Source organism: Castor canadensis, chromosome 13, assembly GCF_047511655.1.
Source record: "Castor canadensis chromosome 13, mCasCan1.hap1v2, whole genome shotgun sequence".
In the NCBI taxonomy this organism is placed as follows: Eukaryota; Metazoa; Chordata; class Mammalia; order Rodentia; family Castoridae; genus Castor; species Castor canadensis.
The window spans coordinates 10,741,033-10,759,936 of NC_133398.1; the positions used below are offsets into that span (position 1 = coordinate 10,741,033).

Below are 18,904 nucleotides of genomic sequence, written 5' to 3' on the forward strand. Positions count from 1 at the left end.
TCATGAAGTTCCATTGTAAGGACAAAGACAATTTGTAGCTACATTTTTTTGAATCTCTAATGTATACCTGCTATGTTACTGGAGGTTTTTCATACTTTATGGTGAATGTTTGCATATGTTCTGCAGCATGGCTGTTTCCTTATTTCGCAGATAAGTTTGAAAGAAGTAAAGTAATCTGCCTGATATCATTTAACTACGAAAGTGGATGCTAGTAGACTTACCCAGGTCTGACTGATTTGAAGGGCCATGGCCCTTCTTTGTTACTCCATATCATCCATAACAATGATACTATAAGAGAAACTGTAGAATCAGTTGTATCATGTTTACAAAGAACTTTTGGATGCTAAATTAGTACCATTCTGGAGCATTTTACTCACTCTGACCACTACCACCTGTCTGCCAGTCTTGTCTTAATATTCTTCATAATAATGTTCTTTATTGCAGACCAAGAAATGAAAATGGATCTGGACCTCCTTTCTCACCGTTGATTTCAAGTGGTTTTTAAGGGCTCTATCAAGTATTATATCACTGTTTTGTCATACTTGTCATCGTATTTTTTTATTTAGAGATTTTTTTTTCCACATCCAGCTGTAATCGAAGACAGGTATGGTGGATAGGAGCATGGTTTAGATCAGCACTGTCTGATAGGACTTTCTGCAGTGATGGAAAAGTCTTATATCTGGGCTGTCCAGTGTGATAGCCAGTAGTCACATGAGGCTATTGAGTACTTGAAATGAGGCTATTGGGAATAAAGAGCGGAATTTTCTATTTTATTTCATTGTGGTTAATTTAAAGCAAAAGAGCCCCATGTGGCTAATGCTACTGCCTTGGGAAGCACAGTTTGAGGTAGTAACTGATGTTTGTGTTTGATAAGTAATGATAAAAGTCAGGTGAAGCCCAATCATTGATTAAAACATTAAACCTGGCATGTGTTCAACTTAAAACCATAATAGAGCAGAGCATTTCATGTTTCTGAAGCACTTTTTGATCATTCATTATCTCAGATATATATGATTTGATTTGATTTTGCTCACAGATCACAGCAGGGCCGAAGAACAAAACCAATGACAGCTTCCTTGTGCAGGTCTCTATTGGAATGGATGCCAGTCTGACCTACTGGTACCCAGGTTGCAGCATGAGGATCTTGACAGGAAGCCAGAGTCTCTTTTTCTTTTCTTATTGATTGAGACTGGAAAATTATTTCTTCCCCCTCACTTACAGTATCCATTAATTTTGTTATTTTAGTTCCAAAAAGAAGGAGGTGAAGGCAATTTCTGAATTTAGCTAGGGAGCTACAATAATTTGATAATCAGTAAAAGAAAATCTAATTTTCCTTTCTGAAATTTCAAAGTAGGTGCTTGGGGCTTTAATTTTAATTTTTTTGTTTTGGCCAAGCACAACCCAAAACTCCAAAGTTTTTTATGTAAGACTAGTTTTAAACTGGCATATATCTTCTAAAGAAACTTTTGATGAAATTAATTAATAGATTTTTGTATAATGTCTTGGAGAAAGTTAATGTCTGTGGAGTTATGGTCTGTTTTATACTGATCGGTCTTACGAAACAGTTCTTACATGTTTTACTTACATTACTAAGCATATTTTTCCCCTGACATTATATTTATAAAATGCTCCTCTCCTTTCTACCAGAGCATATAACCAGTCATCTCTGGGTGCTTTTGATATTTCTAACTGTGCCAGTGCCTTGAATCAAGTTCACGCAGGACTTGTGACTTTATGTACTCCAACAATGGAGCTTTTATGACATTGGAGATGGCTAAAAAAGCTAGAAGTAGCTCTTAAGCATGGCATCTCTGTGTTGCCCTTTTTTTTCTTTTTCCTCCTTTTTTTTTTTTTTTTGGTATTCTCAGAGCTGCCAGGAGTGCACCGAGCCTGTAATTTCCTGTTCTCTGAATCCCCCATCTTTCTGCAGCTCCAAGCTTTGTGTCCCACACCCTGTGACTCTGTGCTAACAAATCGCTATTGTCCAGTGGGGCGAATGGTGGCTGGAACTAAAGAATTGCTGTCTGGTTTCTATTCAAATCCAGGTAGTGAGATACATGAATGGACTTTTCGAATCGTCATGTGAATAACGTCTGCTTGGCATGAAGGCTCAGAGCCACACTAGAAAAGATTAACTCCTAGGCTGACCACTAACAGCCTTTGTGGTAGGAGGTAGAAACATTCCAAAGTATCATTTTGTTCACACTTAATTTTCCATTTCATATTCCCCAAAGCAGGATTAGCCCTTTGATTATTTGTCTACTTCTCTGTCAAGTTTTAGTGTTTCTATTGATAATACAGAAGTTTGAGGAAATGCTAAGTTGTTTTTTCACTTACAATACTTATTTTCTCTCAAAAAGTTTTCTACCTTACATTTATTATAGCATAAAATTATCTTGATTGCTACAAGCAAAAAGTAAGAGTGAGCTGCTTTTTCCAAGAAATCAGTTTTTTAAAATAGTTTCCAACTAATGAAGGGAAAAAGCCTTTTTTTTTTTTTTTTTGGTACACTTTACTTATTACTTTGCATTTTTTCTCCTAAAGTCCAAATTCATACAGAGAAAATAGAAACAACTTCAAATGTAGTATATTAACCAAGCAAAAACAACTTGCTTTCAATTTAGGAACCAAGCTAAGCATTTGTAAGTATAACAGGAACCAGTACTATTTAAAAAAAAATAAGATGTGAAATTGGACTAGAATTCATAATTCTCATTCATCTATGGACAATTATTTTATCTTTCTTCTGTATACCTAAAAAAAAAAATCTCCACAGACTTGAAGGGCCACACTTTTACATTCCTTCCATATCGCAGGTACTATGAAATGGAGAGCCTTTTATGTTTCTTTTTGTCTTAAACTCAGACAGCTTTGTAAGCAGTAGTGTGTAGATTACAAGAGTTAGACAAAAGCAGGCGCGACTGAGAAGAGTTGGTTTGGGGGGAGGCTTGGGGCACTTCCTGTCACTCAACACATTCCAGATCACTAAAAAATTTCCACACCCTCTGCATTCCCCCTTGTTCACCCCAGTTCCCAGTATTTTCGGATTCCATATGCTGTGGTATTTATCATACTCTTCTCTTTCAGCGGGCTCTGGCAACACTGCTTCTGATGAGATACATTCCTTTAGATTGTACAAAGCATAGCTGGGAAAATGGCTGGCAGTTTCAGAATCTAGTCACGATCGCACGCATGAGCACCTCACACATCCATGCCCCTTTCCCCCCCTCCCGCCCCTGCAGCTGGCTGACCTGTCTCACCCACTGCTGGCCTATCGAACGGCCAGGACTGTCTGGTTTTGGCTCATGCCTTTGTCCATGTCTGGCTTAGTTCCTCTCTGTCTATGCTTGCCTCTACCCCCACCGCCCTAGGCGGCACAAGTGTTTGACCACACAAAACTATACATAGAAAAGGTGGTAAAAACTTCAAACTTTGCTAGATTCTCTAGCGGTTTATTCTTTTGTGAATTACTTCCTTCTTTAAATATTGTTTTAAGAAAACAAATACAAATTTAATTGCCTGATGGCAAAGAACGCAAAGCAACCTTTGTGTTCCTTATAATAACTGACTTCATAACTCTCCAGCTGCGTTATGGGAAGTGTATAAAAGCTTCTGTTCTGAGAACAAAGGAGCACGTGCAGAAATGAGATTAAAAAATTCAGTGACAGTATTTCATTATACAGATTACTTAAAAGATTTTACTCAAGCTTCTCAACAGATGCATTTTTAAAATGTTTTTTTTTTTTAGTTAAAAAAAAATTGAAAGTGCTTACCCAGTAAAAGAACCGAAGTAGTCCTGAACTGTTACGTAAGACTTTTTTACAGTTGGATCTTTGTCAAAAGGGGATGGGGGTGATGGGAGAAAGCAGCAACAATCAAAAAAGTTCGAGTTGCTGTGGCTAGAGGACAACTTCTGTACTTCCAGATAGGATTCTTGCTGTAGAAATGGAACTTCCAGCCAGCACGGCATCCTGTCCCGGTAGAGAAATGAGTTTGTCAGTTTTTAAAAAAAAAAAAAATTAGATACTGGAACCCAGGCTAGACGAGGTATTGAACCGCGCCAGATTTCCTTGCAGCCCTGTCTGCTCAGCTCGCATTGAACTATATATGACCCAGATGATGGACAGAAGCACATTCAGTCATGTGCACACTGCAAGAAAGCGGATTTGCTGGTCTCTGGCAGTGCAGGGGTTTGTCTTCTGATTGGGCTGTGCCCTGATCGGTGAAATGTGAAGCCCTCACCATTCAGAGGCTGTAATTCAGGACTGGCAGTTTGAGTGTCTGGCTACTGCTTGTCTCTGAAAGAGACTTTGAAGGTGTTGCTTTTGTTTTGTGGCATTACCCACCCAGAGGTTGCTTATACCTAGGTACTTGTGTCAGGAGAAACTCTAGTCTTTGTAAAAAGCAAGAAAGCAGACGACTTTGCCAGAATCTTAAGTCATCCTATTGTTGAATTGGACTCTAACTAAACCAATTATTTTATTTGAGAATTTATTGTAATTCTAACCAAGCTTCATATCCAGACTACCCTTTAGTCCTCATTTCACTGGTTTGATAAGGCAAAAATAAAGTGGCATTTGACTTTGAGTTTTTCTAGATGATGCAAATTGCGCTTAATGAAAATTGCATGGATGGATGGATAGGAAAGAAGTTCAGTTTTTGCATTCTGGAGTCTTTGGACATAGTAGGAAGAAGCTTTATCTCTTACCCCTTTGTGAGGTTGTCACTGTTATCCCAGTCTTTAGTCACATAGGGGATTGCTGGGGGGGACCACGAAAGCATGGACCCCATTGAGCTTTGACACGGCCTTTAATCATGCAAGACAACCACCGTCTGCTCTTCAGTCTGTCTGCACTGGTCTTGGGTTTTATTTCCTATGTTTCTGGACCACTGGGAAACCAGGTCATTGTATGGTACTGTCAGTTGTGACATGTTTGTTTAGTGCATGGGGGTTGCTTTATTTGTTTAATGCAAGTTGGCACCTTTAAAAAAAATTGAAGCAATAAAATTGCATTATGAGACCTTGTTTCTGATAAATAAAATCTGTTTTACATAAGCCAATCATTTTTCTCCCATTTTTTGGCACTTTCTTGTCTCTTTAGGTATTTATATAGTCCTAACTCAGTATTTAGCAATACAAATACTTTGGTTTAATTTTGCCTCACACTTGTTGAAATAATTCCATAGTTAATATGTAACATATAACCATTTCATTGTAAATTTCTGTGTTTGTATATTTGTGTACTTGTAATTTTTTTTTACATGTTTGCTATATTATACAATACCTTTTATATGAAGATCACTCCAGAAATTTTCTTCTGTCCTAACCTAGGAAAAGCTGGGTCGATGTGCTAGCAGATGTATAAATATCTAAAGTCTGAGAAGAGGAGATGAGCTTTCAGTGTCTCTCTCTCTCTCTCTCTCTCTCTCTCTCTCTCTCTCTCTCTCTGTGTCTTCTGCTGGAGAGCAAACCTAGGGCCTCCTGAATGTTAGGCAAACACTCCACCACTGAGCTACATCTCCAGGCCCTCTCTCTCTCTAAGCCACAAGTCAGTCGTTTTTTTTTTAAATTCTGATAATATATTTCCATTTTAAAATATATTTACCATTTAAAAATGTCTAGTTCTATTCCAGTATATTTGATACATAATAACCATTTTAGATGCCACAATGTACCACCATATACATATATAGTTCTGTGGCATTAAATACATTCACATTGTTGTGCAGTCATCACCAGTATCTATCCACTGAAGTCTCTTCATCTTGCAAAACTGAAATTCTGTACCTATTGAACAATAACTTCCTATTCTGCCTCTTCTTCCTCATCCCTAGCACAACTATTTTGCTTTTTGTCTTAATTTGTTGGCTATAGGTATTGCATATAAATGGGATCAAGTAATATTTTTCCCTTTTTTTTATTCATTTACTCACATGTGCATACATTGTTTGGGTATATTTTTCCCTTTGTGACTAGCTTATTTCACTTAGCAAGATGATGTCAAGGTTCATGTCAGAATTTCTTCGCTTTTTAAAGCTGAATAATATGACATTGTATGTGTATGCCACATTTTATCCATTTATCTGTCAGTGGACACTTGAATTGCTTCCACTTTTGGTATTGAGACAATCATTCTTGATCATTCTTCTTAAAATCTTGTGAGGCTTCTGCTCTGACCCATCTTGGGAGCTCTTCCAATGTGTAAGTTGAAAGGGTTTAATGGGCCTTTTAAACTTTAGAGACAAGTTAGTCCCTAATAACAGGTTACCTAGAGAAGGGGAGATTGTTTATTCTTTTAAGCCTTCCTGCTATGTTGAGACATATTACACTCCTAGTAATTTTCTTATACTTACTGTATGACTCTGTGGTTCTTACTACATTGTGAACTGTTTGAAGGACAGGGACCATGGCCAATTCCTCTTGAATTGTACCTTGTGCCTATTCTATAGGCACAGGGCTAATTACAAAGTAGATATCAATAAATATTAGTTGGAAAAAATGAATGAATGAATAATAATAGATAATTTTATTGGGCTTTTGTACATGCCAGTGTTTCAGAGAGTTTATTATTCAGCGTGATAATTCTAACAAATAAACATGATATCATTCAGAAGTGAACTATTTCCTGGTTCTGTGCAAAACTGTGCAGATGGCTTCTGAATGACCTTCATTTTAAGCAGCTTTATAGCAGGGCATTAGATTTAGAAGTCTGGGCCTTCTTTCTTCAGTTTGCTATAGTCCACATTCACCAAGAAGAACTTGTATTCATCATTAGGTCCCAATGTTCCAGGGTTCTGGGTTATTCTTCCAATCCCAACTGACATCTGAATTGAACAGTGCCAGACGCATCACATACAGTGCTGCTCAAGTACCTCCTGCTCCGATAAACATGAAGAGGGGGATTAAACTTGGATGTTTTTCGGCCTGTCTGATGATCTGGCAGAGCATGTTTGCAGCAGAGGCCTATGGTCTGAAAAAACAAGCAAACAAACCAGTTTTCTATATAAATTTAACTTATTTAATCTTCAAAATAGCTCTATGAAGTAGAGATGAAGCTCAGTGGCAGAGCAATTGCCTAGCATGCACAAGGGCCAGGGTTTGACTCTAGTACTTACAAAATAAATAAATACATATTTAATTTAAATAGTTAAAAAAAGCCAGGTACCAGTGGCTCACACCTATAATCCTAGCTACTGGGAGGTGGAGATCAGTAGGGTCGCAGTTCGAGACCAGCCTGGGCAAAAAGTACCTGTTTCACCACAAAAATGTGGACACAATAGCATGTGCCTGTAATCCTAGCTACACGAAGCATAAAGTGGAGAATTTTGGTCCATGCCAGTCCAGGCAAAAAGCAAGACCCTTTTTGTACAATAACCATAACAAAAGGAGCTGGAGATTTGGCTCAAGTAGTAGAGCGCCTGTCTAGCAAGTGTGAGGCTCTTAAGTTCAAATTCCAGTACTTCCCCCCTCAAATAGATAAATAAAAATGAAAATCCAACCAAAAACTCAAGCCCCATCGTAAGTACTGTTATACTCACTAGATGGGAACTTGCCGAAGTCATCCTTGCAGAAAAAGAGTTAAAATTGGGATTTGAAACCTTGTTTCTCTTGGCTCCAGAGCCATTATGCTAGAGATAGCTTCATAGTGAGGGTAATCAGTTAGTGGATCTGAAAGCATGTTTAGCTCAAGCACTGGTTCCAATCCAAATATTCTCTCTCTCTCTCTCTCTCTCTCTCTGTCTTTGTCTTTTTTTTTTTTTTTAAGTACTGAGGTTCTAACCCAGGACCTTGTGTTATATCACTGAGCCATATCCCCAGCCCTTCCAAACGATATAGATAGGTAGATATAGATCTGTCTGTCTATCTATATGTTTTTTTTGGTGGGACTTGGGTTTGAACTCGTACAAAGCAGGTGCTCTTGAGCTATCCCTCTAGTCCATCTTGCTCTGGTTATTTTGGAAATGGGGTCTCTGGAACTATTTCCTCAGGCTGGCCTTGAACCTTGATCCTCTCAAGTAGCTAGGATTACATGCATAAGCCACTGGCACCCAACCTTGAATATTTTTTCATTCAGTGTTAGGAGCTGTATGGCCTTTTTCTAGATAGGGTTAATGAATAGATGCTTAGAGGAAAACTTGGCACATTAGTGACTTTGACCTCTTACAGAGTTTTCATTAAAATGACTCTTCCACTATTTTAGTGCACAGACATTTCTATGTGTGAATTCTTTTTCATATATTATTTTGAAAGTATAGTTAAATTCTAATGTATGATCTGCAGTGCATGCATTCCATTCATTTGTTGTGTACATGCACATGCACACACACTTACGTGAGGTAACATACACATACTTTTATGTGAGGTCCTGGGTTTAATCTCCAGTACTGCAAAACAGTAGCCAAAATATGTATGTTGATATAAGTAAACAACAAAACAAAAGGTTCTTAGCAAGCTTACATTCTATTACTTTGTTTTTCTGACAGGATCTTGTGGCTAACTTGCTTGGAGTGGCCTTGAACCTCAATCTTCCTACCCTCCCTCTGTTTTCTGAATAGCTGGGACCACAGGCATGTGCCACCATGACCACCTTTGCACCTGCAGGTGCTCTACCACTTGAACCAGACCTCCAGCTTGTTTTCTATATAGTGTCTAGCTCACTTTTGCTCTGGCTGGACCTGGACCAAAATGCTCCTATCTTTACTTCCTTAGTTGCTGGGATTATAGATACATAGCACTCTGCCTAGCCTGGATTTGTTCATTTATAGTAGAGCATTTATGTCATTTAGAGTGTCAAAGTCTCCAACTATAATAGTAGATTCATCTTTTTTTTTGTTGTAGTCCTATCATTTTTTGCTTTGTGTATTTTCATACTCTGTTAATGGGCGTGCACATTAAGGATAAATGTTGTCTTGGAGTATTAACTCCTTTATCATTATTCATTGCCCTGAAGTCTGTATGAAATTAATAATAGCTGCCCCTTCTCTTCCTCTCTCCCTCCCTTCCTCCCGTCCTTCCTTCCTCCCTCTCTTCCTTCCCCCCTTCCTCTTTCACTCTCTCCCTCCCTCCTTCCTTTCCTCTCTCCTTCTTTCTTTCCTTTCTCTTTTTGTCCTTCTCCTCATCACCCCTTCCCTCTCCTTTTTTTCTTTTAATATTTTTTAAGACAGGATCTCCTAGCCTAGACTGGCCTAGAACCTGCTATGTCACCCAGGCTGGCTTTGGGCTCACCATCTCCGTGCCTCCACTCACTTAGCTCTGAGGTTACAGCATGAGCCACTGTGCCTGGCTTTCCTTTCTTTCTTTTTGAATGTTTTATTTTATTTTTAAAATATTTTTATTAATATATAATAGTTGTACAGGGGGTTTTGTTGTGACATTTCCATAAATGCATACAATGTACCCTGGTTTGGTTCATCCCCTCCGTTATTTCTCCCTCTTCCTCCCTCCCCTTTTAAAATGACTTTGACAGATTTCAGTGTTCCATATTCATACATGTGTAGAAAATACATCACTATATTCACCCTCCTTTACACTCTTCATTTACACTACTCCTCCCACTAGTACCCTCTCTTTAATATGACCTGTTTTATATTCCTGTTCTTCGTTGTTTAAGTGTCTGTCATTGCTCAGTGAGGTTTTGCCATGGTATTTTACTTGTAAATATATTGTGCTTTAATCAGTCTAACCCCCTCTATTACTCTTCCTTACTCTTTCCTCTACCCTCCATGGTTCAACAATAAGACACAATGAAACACATCTTCTTTCTTGATTGGTGTTACCATATGTCTCTATTCTTTTCTTTTACTCAATATGGTCTTAACAATTAAAGTGAGGTTATTATAGACAACACTTAGTTTGGTCTTCTTGCCATTCTATCAATCGTTGTCTTTTAATTGTTACATTAAATTGTCCATGGACATTCAAATTGTCTTTTATGTGGTTGAATTAATACCTACTATATTTTTACTGTTACTCTTTTTTGTTGCTCCTGTTTTTTCTGCCTTTTGTGGTTTGAACATTTTATATACTCCCATTTTCTTCTCTCTCTGGTTAAATAAATTTTTTTAAGTGGTTGCCCTAGAGGGTCCAGTATACCTTCACAACCAATCCAAGTCCACTTTCAAACCACACTATACCATTTACAGGTTCTGCATCTACTTTGTAAACACAAAAATGTTCCTAATCATTCCTTTTTTGTCCCTTGTTTCATTGCTGTCATTCATTTTGCATATATATATATATAGAGAGAGAGAGAGAGAGAGAGGGAGAGAGAGAGAGAGAGAGAGAATGCATTTACATTAGGGTTTACTCTTGGTGTTAGGCATTTTATATATTTGGTAAATGTATAATGACATGACATTGGCTTTTTAAATGAAGATGTAGTTTTAGTTCCTGAATATTACAATTTACAGAATATTGTTTCAGGGAAACCACAGAACAGAAGATTATTGGACAATCAAAAGTATCTTCACTGTGTGTAGCTGCCTCCACTCATTTCCAATACTTATCTGCTTTACCTAGTTCTTCAAGGGGTCTTGGGATGCAGACTGTATAGCAGGTGAAGGGCAGGGATGTATAGGTTTTTTTGCTCCAGGTGGCTTGACAAAGGCTGTAAGAGCTATATTGTGGGCTCTCATAGGGGCCTGGAGGCAGTAGAGTCCGTTAAATCTGGATGCTCCTTCATGTGGCTGGAATTTGACACAAAACCGTTTGTATACAATTTTTTTCCTTTCACCAGTGTTTCTAAAATATGTGGCACATATTAAAAGCTCAGAAAGTGATTTATTCTGCAAGATGATAAGTATATTCCCATCTTTTCAGTTGTAGGGTGAAAGGATGAACAAAGGCACAGTGATTTTTTTTTTTTACATATTTATTTTTTCTTACAATTTTTATGAAAATAATGCCCTTTTCTCTGATTTTAAAAGACGACATATATTCCATTGTCAAACATGTCTTGTAAGTTTATTATTACTGAAGCCTTTATATTTAAGACGTGACTACTATTCATTTTGGAGTTGCTGAGTAAAACTGAAGCCATTAAAAGTTCAGGAGACATAAAGTGATTTTTTTAAATTTGGCACAGTGACGTACACTAACCTTTTCCCCTAGCTATAGGCCAGAATTATTATTATTTTTTAAAAATACATACGGGATCAGGTTCTTTTTTCCCCTTTCTTTGTAGTCTGGAGATTGAACTCAGCCTCATGCATGCTAGGCAAATATTCTACCACTGTCTCATGCCTCAAGCAACTAGACCAGAATTCTTAATGCCTTTCAAATATTTTCATCTGTGTGTCCCTCTGGTCCCTCAAACCTGTATACTCTCCTGTCTTCTTCACTTCTTTGGGTAGGTTTGGTCACATTGAATTAAAACCGTGGTCATTCTGCTATCTCCCTTTCTCATGGTTTCCACATCTGTTCAACCAGTGAATTTTGGTCATTGTCTTACATTTCTGCTGTCATCACCAAATGATCACCCTTTTCTCATTTCCTTCCCATGGTCTTTTTTTTTTTTTAAGTTATCGATCTATTGATTGCAGTATATTCAGAAACTGTATTTCTCAACTGAAATTGATCTGGCAATAATTGGAGACTTTTTTTCTGGTGGTTCTTGGGTTTAAACTAAGGGCCTCATGCTAGGAAGGCAGTCACTCTGCCACTTGAGCCACTCCGCCAGCCCTTTTTTGTGTTGATAGGGTCTCTTGAAATATTTGACTGAGCTGGCCTCGAACCAAGATCCTCCTGATCTCTTGTCTCCTGAGTAGCTAATATAACAGGGGTGAACCACCAGCGCCTGGTCTGTGGAGACATTTTTGAATGTCACAACTGAAGGTAAGAAAGGATTCGAATGCTGTAAATTTTGTATTCATAGCACAGCCCCCAAACATAAAAAATAATTATTTGGACTAATATGTCAGTAGTGTAGACGTTGAAAAATCTGACTTAACAGTATTCCACATGGTACTTAGTTTTCACAACAATCTCTTAGTGGGTTTTCTTGTCCCCATTTTATAGAGAATAAAACTGATTTTTTAAAAGGATTAAATAACTCAATCGAAGTCATTGCAGCTATGTAGGTAATGGAGCCAATTTCAAACTTAGGTCTCTGTAACTCAGAGCCTGTGCTTATAGTGATAATGGTAGGCAGCCTCCCCATAACTTAGGCCTTTATCTGTTACATGGACTATACGGTCTGCTGTCATTTGATCTCCTTGCCTCTTGTCTCTCCATTTAAATCTGTCTTAAGCATTGCGTAAAGCGTTAATTATGTTGCAGCTCTGCTCACAGTCATCCATATATGGGTCAGAGCATATAGAATGTAGGTTTGGTTTTCCAGCCTGGCATTCAAGGCCTAGGCCACTCAACTAGTTTCCCACAACTCTTCAGAGTTTCTAAGATACGCTGTATTTTCTTATTTTTGAATATTCGTATTTCCCAAGTCTATAATATACATACGCTGCTGTTGTAATTTAAAAGGTTGTTTTTAATGGAGGGAAAAAAGGATAATCTAGCCCGTCTGAAAATTTAAGGATCGCAAAGCAGAGAGGCCTGGGGATGTAGCTCAGTAGTGCAATGGGCTGGTGATGTAGCTATGCATTGCCAGCATATGCAAGGTTCTGGATTTGACCTGAACAATAAAAAAAACTTTTCTTTATAAAACTCTGTGTGTGTGTGTGTGTGTGTGTGTGTGTGTGTGTGTGTGTGTGTGTGTGAGACAGAGAGAAAGAGGGAGAAGGTATGCATAAAAAATGATTGAATATTTACCTATCAATATTACTGTTAGGGTTTTTATTTTTAGGGGGGTTGGTGGGACTGGGGTTTCAATTAGGGCTTTGTATTTGCAAAGCAGACACTCTAGTGCTTGAGCCATACCTCCAGCCCTTTTTTTGTGGGAGCCACCAGTGCCTAGCTACCAGTGTGGTGTTTTATTTATTTATTTATTTATTTATTTATTTATTTATTTATTTATTTATTTATTCATTTGTAAATCCCCTGTGTAATCCTTTGTTCATGTTGTGCCTGTTGTCTGAAGTCTCACACAACTCATAATCATCTATTCATATTCTGTCTGGTCTTCAGAACCTAACCTGAACGCTACTGACTGCTACCAAAGCAGAAAGTAGAGGTTAAGGGCACGTGCTGTATAAACTGATAGGCCTAGCTTTAAAATCTGGTTCCTCTGATAACTTGCTGAGACACCTTGAGCAAAGTAACCCAGCCTTATTTAGTCTTTTGCGTCAACTGTAACATTGGTATGGTATCTAGCTGACTGAGAATTGTTGAGATGCAATAAGAGCTTACATGTGGAGTGCTTAGCACAGGGCCTGGTATGTTGTGAGAACTCAGTGAATGTTAGTGACTCCATTATTGTTACTGTATTATTTTTCTACTTCTTTAATTCACATCTCAATATCAGTATTAGTATGAACTCTAGAATCAGAATTCTTGGATTTAAATCTTTGCTCCACTACTTAAACTTAAGCAAATACTCTAGCCACCATGTGCTTCATCGTAGTAATTGTCCCATAGTGTTTGTTTAAGGATTAAATGGGATAATATGGGTAAAACACCTATACTAGGTCTGGTTCATCCTAAGTGCTCACTTACATTAGCTCTTGTTACCACTCTTCTAGCACTTATTACTTCTGTGACACTTACACAATTGTAGTTCCCCCCTCCCCCTCTTCTTTTTAGAGGATTAGCGCTTTAAAGGCAGGAGTATAAAATAATCATTCTTGTGTTGTGAACAGTATTTTGTGCTGTAGGTGTAAAGACACCATTAAATTTCACTTGCATAAGGGCTATCATAGGCATCACCTTATTTAAACTTAACAAAAGTCCTGTGAGGTGGGCAGAAGAATGCTAGCTACTTACCTGCCTAAGCAGGAAAGATAGGTTTGGGTAACTACCATGCTCTAGGCATTGGGTCCTCCCTTCACATTATTTATTCCATTTTGCCTTTCATAACTATCCAGAGAGGTGGTGTTTATTACTACATTTTAAGTAAAGGGATCTGAGGCTCAGAAGTGTTGGATAACAAGACCAAGTTCAACTAGCCTAGCTTGTTTGGACACAAGTTCACAAAGCCTTGTTTCCTCCCTATTGAATATTTGTTGCCACATACTAATATTTGGTGTCTTGGCGATATCTAATCCATAATTTTTTTCTGTTCCTTCTTTGCTTTAGAGAATCTAGCTCCCTTGTCTCTTCAAAAAAGATATTGGTATCAAGTACTATAGTAATTTCAGGAGAGAGAAACCTTTAGACAAGGAAAATATTGATTCTATATTTCTTAGCCACTCACTCTTTTGCCAGATTTCTGGTCTGTTGCCTTAACCACTTGGCCACAGCTACATTTTTGCAGATTCCAAAGACGCCTTGAACATATTTATATTCAAGGCCAGCTTGTAGGGCAGATTGAGATTGCTCTGAAACTTAAATTACAATCTAGGCTTTGCTGGAAAAAGTCCTGGATTGGTGAATTAGGAGAACTAGAATGAGAGTATGTAGTTTTTGGAGTCAAATAGGATGGATCTGAGAAAGTTACCTAACCTTTCTTGAGCTGCTTTTTTTCTTGTATGCAAAATGAAGAGAAAAATACCCATATGGTACCGCTTTACACAAACATTAAATGCAATAAGGTATGTAAAATACTTTGCCACATACATAATAGGTATTTAATAAGTGGTAACTGCAATAGGTGTATATTAACTCCACCTATAGGAAGAATTCCAACTCTTTAGCCTGGTATATAAGAAATTTCCCAATTTGACCTTCCTCAACATTCCAAAGTCTCTTCCCACTCATTGTCATAGGCTGCACGAAATTACTAGTTTTCAGAAGAACCCTTGCTTTGCTGCTACCGTGTCTTTGTATGTACTGCTGTTATTGCCTAAAATGGACTTTCTACTCCCTCCCCTTTCTCCGCCTTTTGGGAACCTACTCCTTTCACTTCTGATCATGAAGTTTTCATCATTTTCCCCCACCCGACAATAGATTTATCACAAGGTGCTAAGTGTTCCCATTAGTACCTTGTTCATATGTTGCTCTATACTACACTGTGGTTTATCTGTTGTCTGATCTGTCTCCCACATAAGTTCTAGATGATAGTGGCCCTGTGTAGTGTTTCTTTGTACTTATGAGGCCGCAAAGTACGTTGTTGGTCTCAGGTGCATCCCTTTTAATTTGAGTTCTAGATGCAAGAAATGTGATAGCATCTCTTGTGTTGTATCTCTATAATCAAGATAATATGGTATTGAAAAATCATAGACAAATAGATCAGTGGAATAGAATAGACAACCTAGAAATAGATCCTCATAAATATAATTAACTGACACAGTAGCCACCATAATGCAATGGAGAAAAGTTCCGATAGATGATGCTGGAACAATTGGATATCTAACACAAACTTTACACCTTTTACAAAAATTAGCTCAAAATGGATCACAGGCCTAAATGAAAAACTATAAAACTCCTAGAAAATAGCAAAAAAGAAAACCTACCTGGCTTTGGTTTTGGCAGTATGACTGTTTAGATACAACACCAGCAAAGGTAGGATACATGAAAGAAATAATTCATAGACTTCATCATCTTTCTCCTCTGTGGAAGATACTGTCAAGAGAGTGAAAGAACAAGCTAAAGACTGAAAGAAAATATTTGTAAGTAACACATCTGGCTTGAATCTATAATCTTAGCTACTTGGGAGGCTGAGATGGGGGAGGATCATGGTTCAGGGCCAGCAGGGGCAAATGGTTCACGAGATCCCATCTCCATATAACCAGAGCAAAGTGGACTGGAGGCTTGGCTCAAGTGGCAGAGCATCTCCTCTGCACGCACAGAGTCCTGAGTTCAAACACTGGTCCCACCAAAAAAACAAAAAGCCTTTACAATAAAGACACAATCTGATTTTTAACAGTGGGCTAACGACCTTTACAGATACCAAGAAAGATACTACAGGTGGCCAGTAGTGATGCTCCATATTACATGTGTTAGGGAAGTACATATTAAAACAGCAATGATGTATTGCTATTAACCTATTAGAATGGGCAAAATGTAGAACAATTGCACCAAATGCTGGTGAGGATGTGCAGCAATAGGGAGTTTCAGTCATTGCTGGTAGGAATGCAAAATGGTACAGCCGCTTTGGAAGACAGTTTAGTACTTTATTACAATGCTGAACATACTCTTATCATATAGTGCAGCAGTAGCACTGCTTGGTGTTTATCCAAATGAATTAAAAACCTGTCCATACAAAATCCTGCACCTGCACATGGACGATTTTAGCAGCTTTATAATTGCCAAAATATAGATGTAACCAAGATGTCCTTTAGTAGGTGAGTAGATAAACTGTGACATATTGAGACAATTATTATTCAGTGCTAAAAAGAATATTATTCACTACTAAAAGGAAATGATGCATAGAGAAAACTTAGGTGTATAATTTTAAACTAAAGAAGCCAATCTGAAAAGACTACATACTTTCATATTCCTACTATAGGACATTCTAGATAAGGCAAAACAATGGATGCAGTAAAGAGGAGGGGTTAGTGGATGGGAGGAAGGAATACATGGAGCACAGAGATTTTTAGGGCAGTGCAGCTGCTCCTTGTGATAGTATATTCCACTATATTGGTGGGTATATGTCAGTCAATTAAGCATTTGTCAGAATCGGCTGAATGACAGTGCCAAGAGTAAGCCCTAGCATAAACGTAGACTCTGGATGATAATGATATGTCAGTGAAATGTGCCAGTCCGGTGGGGGATGTTGATTATGGGGGAGAATGTGCCTGTAAGAGGGTGATATAATGTGGGAAATTTTTCTTCTACCTTCTGCTCAATTTTGTTGTGAACCAAAAACTGGGAAGTAAAGTTTGTATTTTAAAAAAGACAAACCCTCAAGGAAATTAATGAAGGAAAATTTTGGTGGAAAAGCAGGGAAGGTATAGAAACAAGATTAAAAAGTGGAGGGTTAGAGGCCTTTGAGAATTCTTTCTTCTAAAAGAACATTGACTTTTTCTTTTAAGTTCTGAGAATCAAACTCAGGGCAAATGCTCTACTTAACTGAGCTAAACCCAGAGGCCACACATGTTCGAGTGGGAAAATAAAAGTTTAAAAGAAAAGTAGTTTTAAATCACATGTAATTCCATCATCCAAAGAAACTAATCTTAAACTCTTATTCTATGTATGTGTCATTTAAGAAACAAAACTGGCTTAAGCTCTGCTATTGTAACCTGCTGTGGTATTTTCTGTAGGTCATCTGTATCTGTTTTTCTTTTATTATTTGATTAAAAAATACATGTTTGTAATGAGGACTCACTCGGACTGTATAGGTATAATACAGATTATCACCCTCTGAATGATCATAATTCATTCCAAAAATTCAAAGTAGGAGGCAAAAAGATTGTCAAAATGCTGTCCCTATATGACAAAAGCATTCAGAAAAAAAAATGCTGTCTTTTCTGTTCCTTTAACAGTTCATTCTAAAAGTAAATTTCCTTGATATATAGCTATAATGAATTTAAATGCTGGAAGTATTTAAGGAAAAAATATCTCTGAGGTATAGAGTCCACATGGAAGTTAATCTCATTGCTCAGATTTGGAGATCACCATGTGTGCAGTTTCTTTTATCCTCCTCTAGCTATCAGAATGGATTTAGCAGTTGGCATCCTCTGTTTTTCTGTCTGGGGCAATTGGAGCTTTGTAGAACTTGGCCTCCTGTAGCAGTGATCTTGCCTCCCCATTTTAGGATGATCCTGGGAGTATCTAGTGTGGCTCCAGTATGGCCAGCAACAGTGGCCCTGATAATGTTATTCAAGAGAGTAGGAATTACAGTCATCCTCTGATTTAATTTTCTGTGACACATTGAGTCTATGTTCTAGCCTACAGAACACTACAGCTGTGTCCTAATTCTCTTAACCCTCCCCCTTCCGTACCTTGTGATCTTCATATCACTGCCTTTTAAGGCATTACTATTCTTGACTGATCATCTTGCAATGGAAGTAACCACAGCAAAGTGGAAAAGACAACTCCCTGTCAGTCATGTAAATAAGCACAATTCATCACAGCAAAGGAATTGTGAGCAATGGCACATGTTGGGACTGGTGCCAGGTGATATATTCCTAGGACTCATTTAAAATTGCTCTGCCAAGTAGGAAAGCTCAATTAACAGAAATAGACTTACGTAATTTGTCTAATGACCAGTCTGAAAAGAACCATAATCATAGTGATGACAGCCATCATTTTCTGGGGTCTGCTCAGTATCTTCATGGTTCAATGCTTGGCACCAGAGCATAGAAGTAGGTTAGGTAAGGTTCCTATTCTGGAAAGGTGTACAGTGTTGTAGAGGAAAGATTCATAAACTGGTCATCACATTGCGGTGAAATCAGCTTAGAGATGCTGAAAAGTACAATGTCATGTGAACAGCAGTGTACTAAAAAATGGGTCTAAGACTTAGGGAGGAAAGAGACTAGAGTGGGTTTCAGAGAGGAAGCATGTTTTACTATTTTCTGTGTGCAGTTTAGCCTATAATCCTATGCTTGAGTATTTTTCCCTTCCTGTGCTGCATTAGAACTCTGTTCTTACAAATGGCTCCTGCTTTATCACAGTTACCAAACTTATAATGAAATATTTCTTATTATTGCTTAATTTTTTGTTCCTTCTGCTATATTGCAAGTATTTAAGACCAGAAAAAATATCAGTCTTGTTTGCCACCACATTTCCAGCACGGGGATTGTAGGCACTCCATAGGTGTTTATTGAAGTAATGATTAAATCCTCACCCTTATATAGTCGATTATCCCAACAATGGACAGTGGGTCTGAAGAAAAATTAAGCCTGTTAGGGCTGGAGGTATGATTCAGGTGGTACAGAGCTTGCTTAGCAAGCACAAAGCCCTGAGTTACCT

The 18,904-nt window shown here is 38.0% G+C and overlaps 1 protein-coding gene, 1 long non-coding RNA gene and 1 pseudogene across 3 annotated transcripts in view; 1 reads left to right on the forward strand and 2 right to left on the reverse strand.

The window, feature by feature from the left end:
* LOC141415834 (uncharacterized) overlaps nucleotides 1–4,165 on the reverse strand; it is a 44,057-nt gene extending 39,892 nt beyond the window's left edge. Inside the window, exon 1 of the long non-coding RNA XR_012440791.1 lies at nucleotides 3,774–4,165. This is a non-coding gene — a long non-coding RNA (uncharacterized lncRNA). The remainder of the gene's footprint in view (nucleotides 1–3,773) is intronic.
* Nucleotides 1–18,904, forward strand: part of Nr6a1 (nuclear receptor subfamily 6 group A member 1) — a 209,277-nt gene that overhangs the window by 94,976 nt on the left and 95,397 nt on the right. The window lies entirely within an intron of this gene.
* LOC109688252 (cytochrome c oxidase subunit NDUFA4 pseudogene) lies at nucleotides 6,643–7,009 on the reverse strand (annotated as a pseudogene).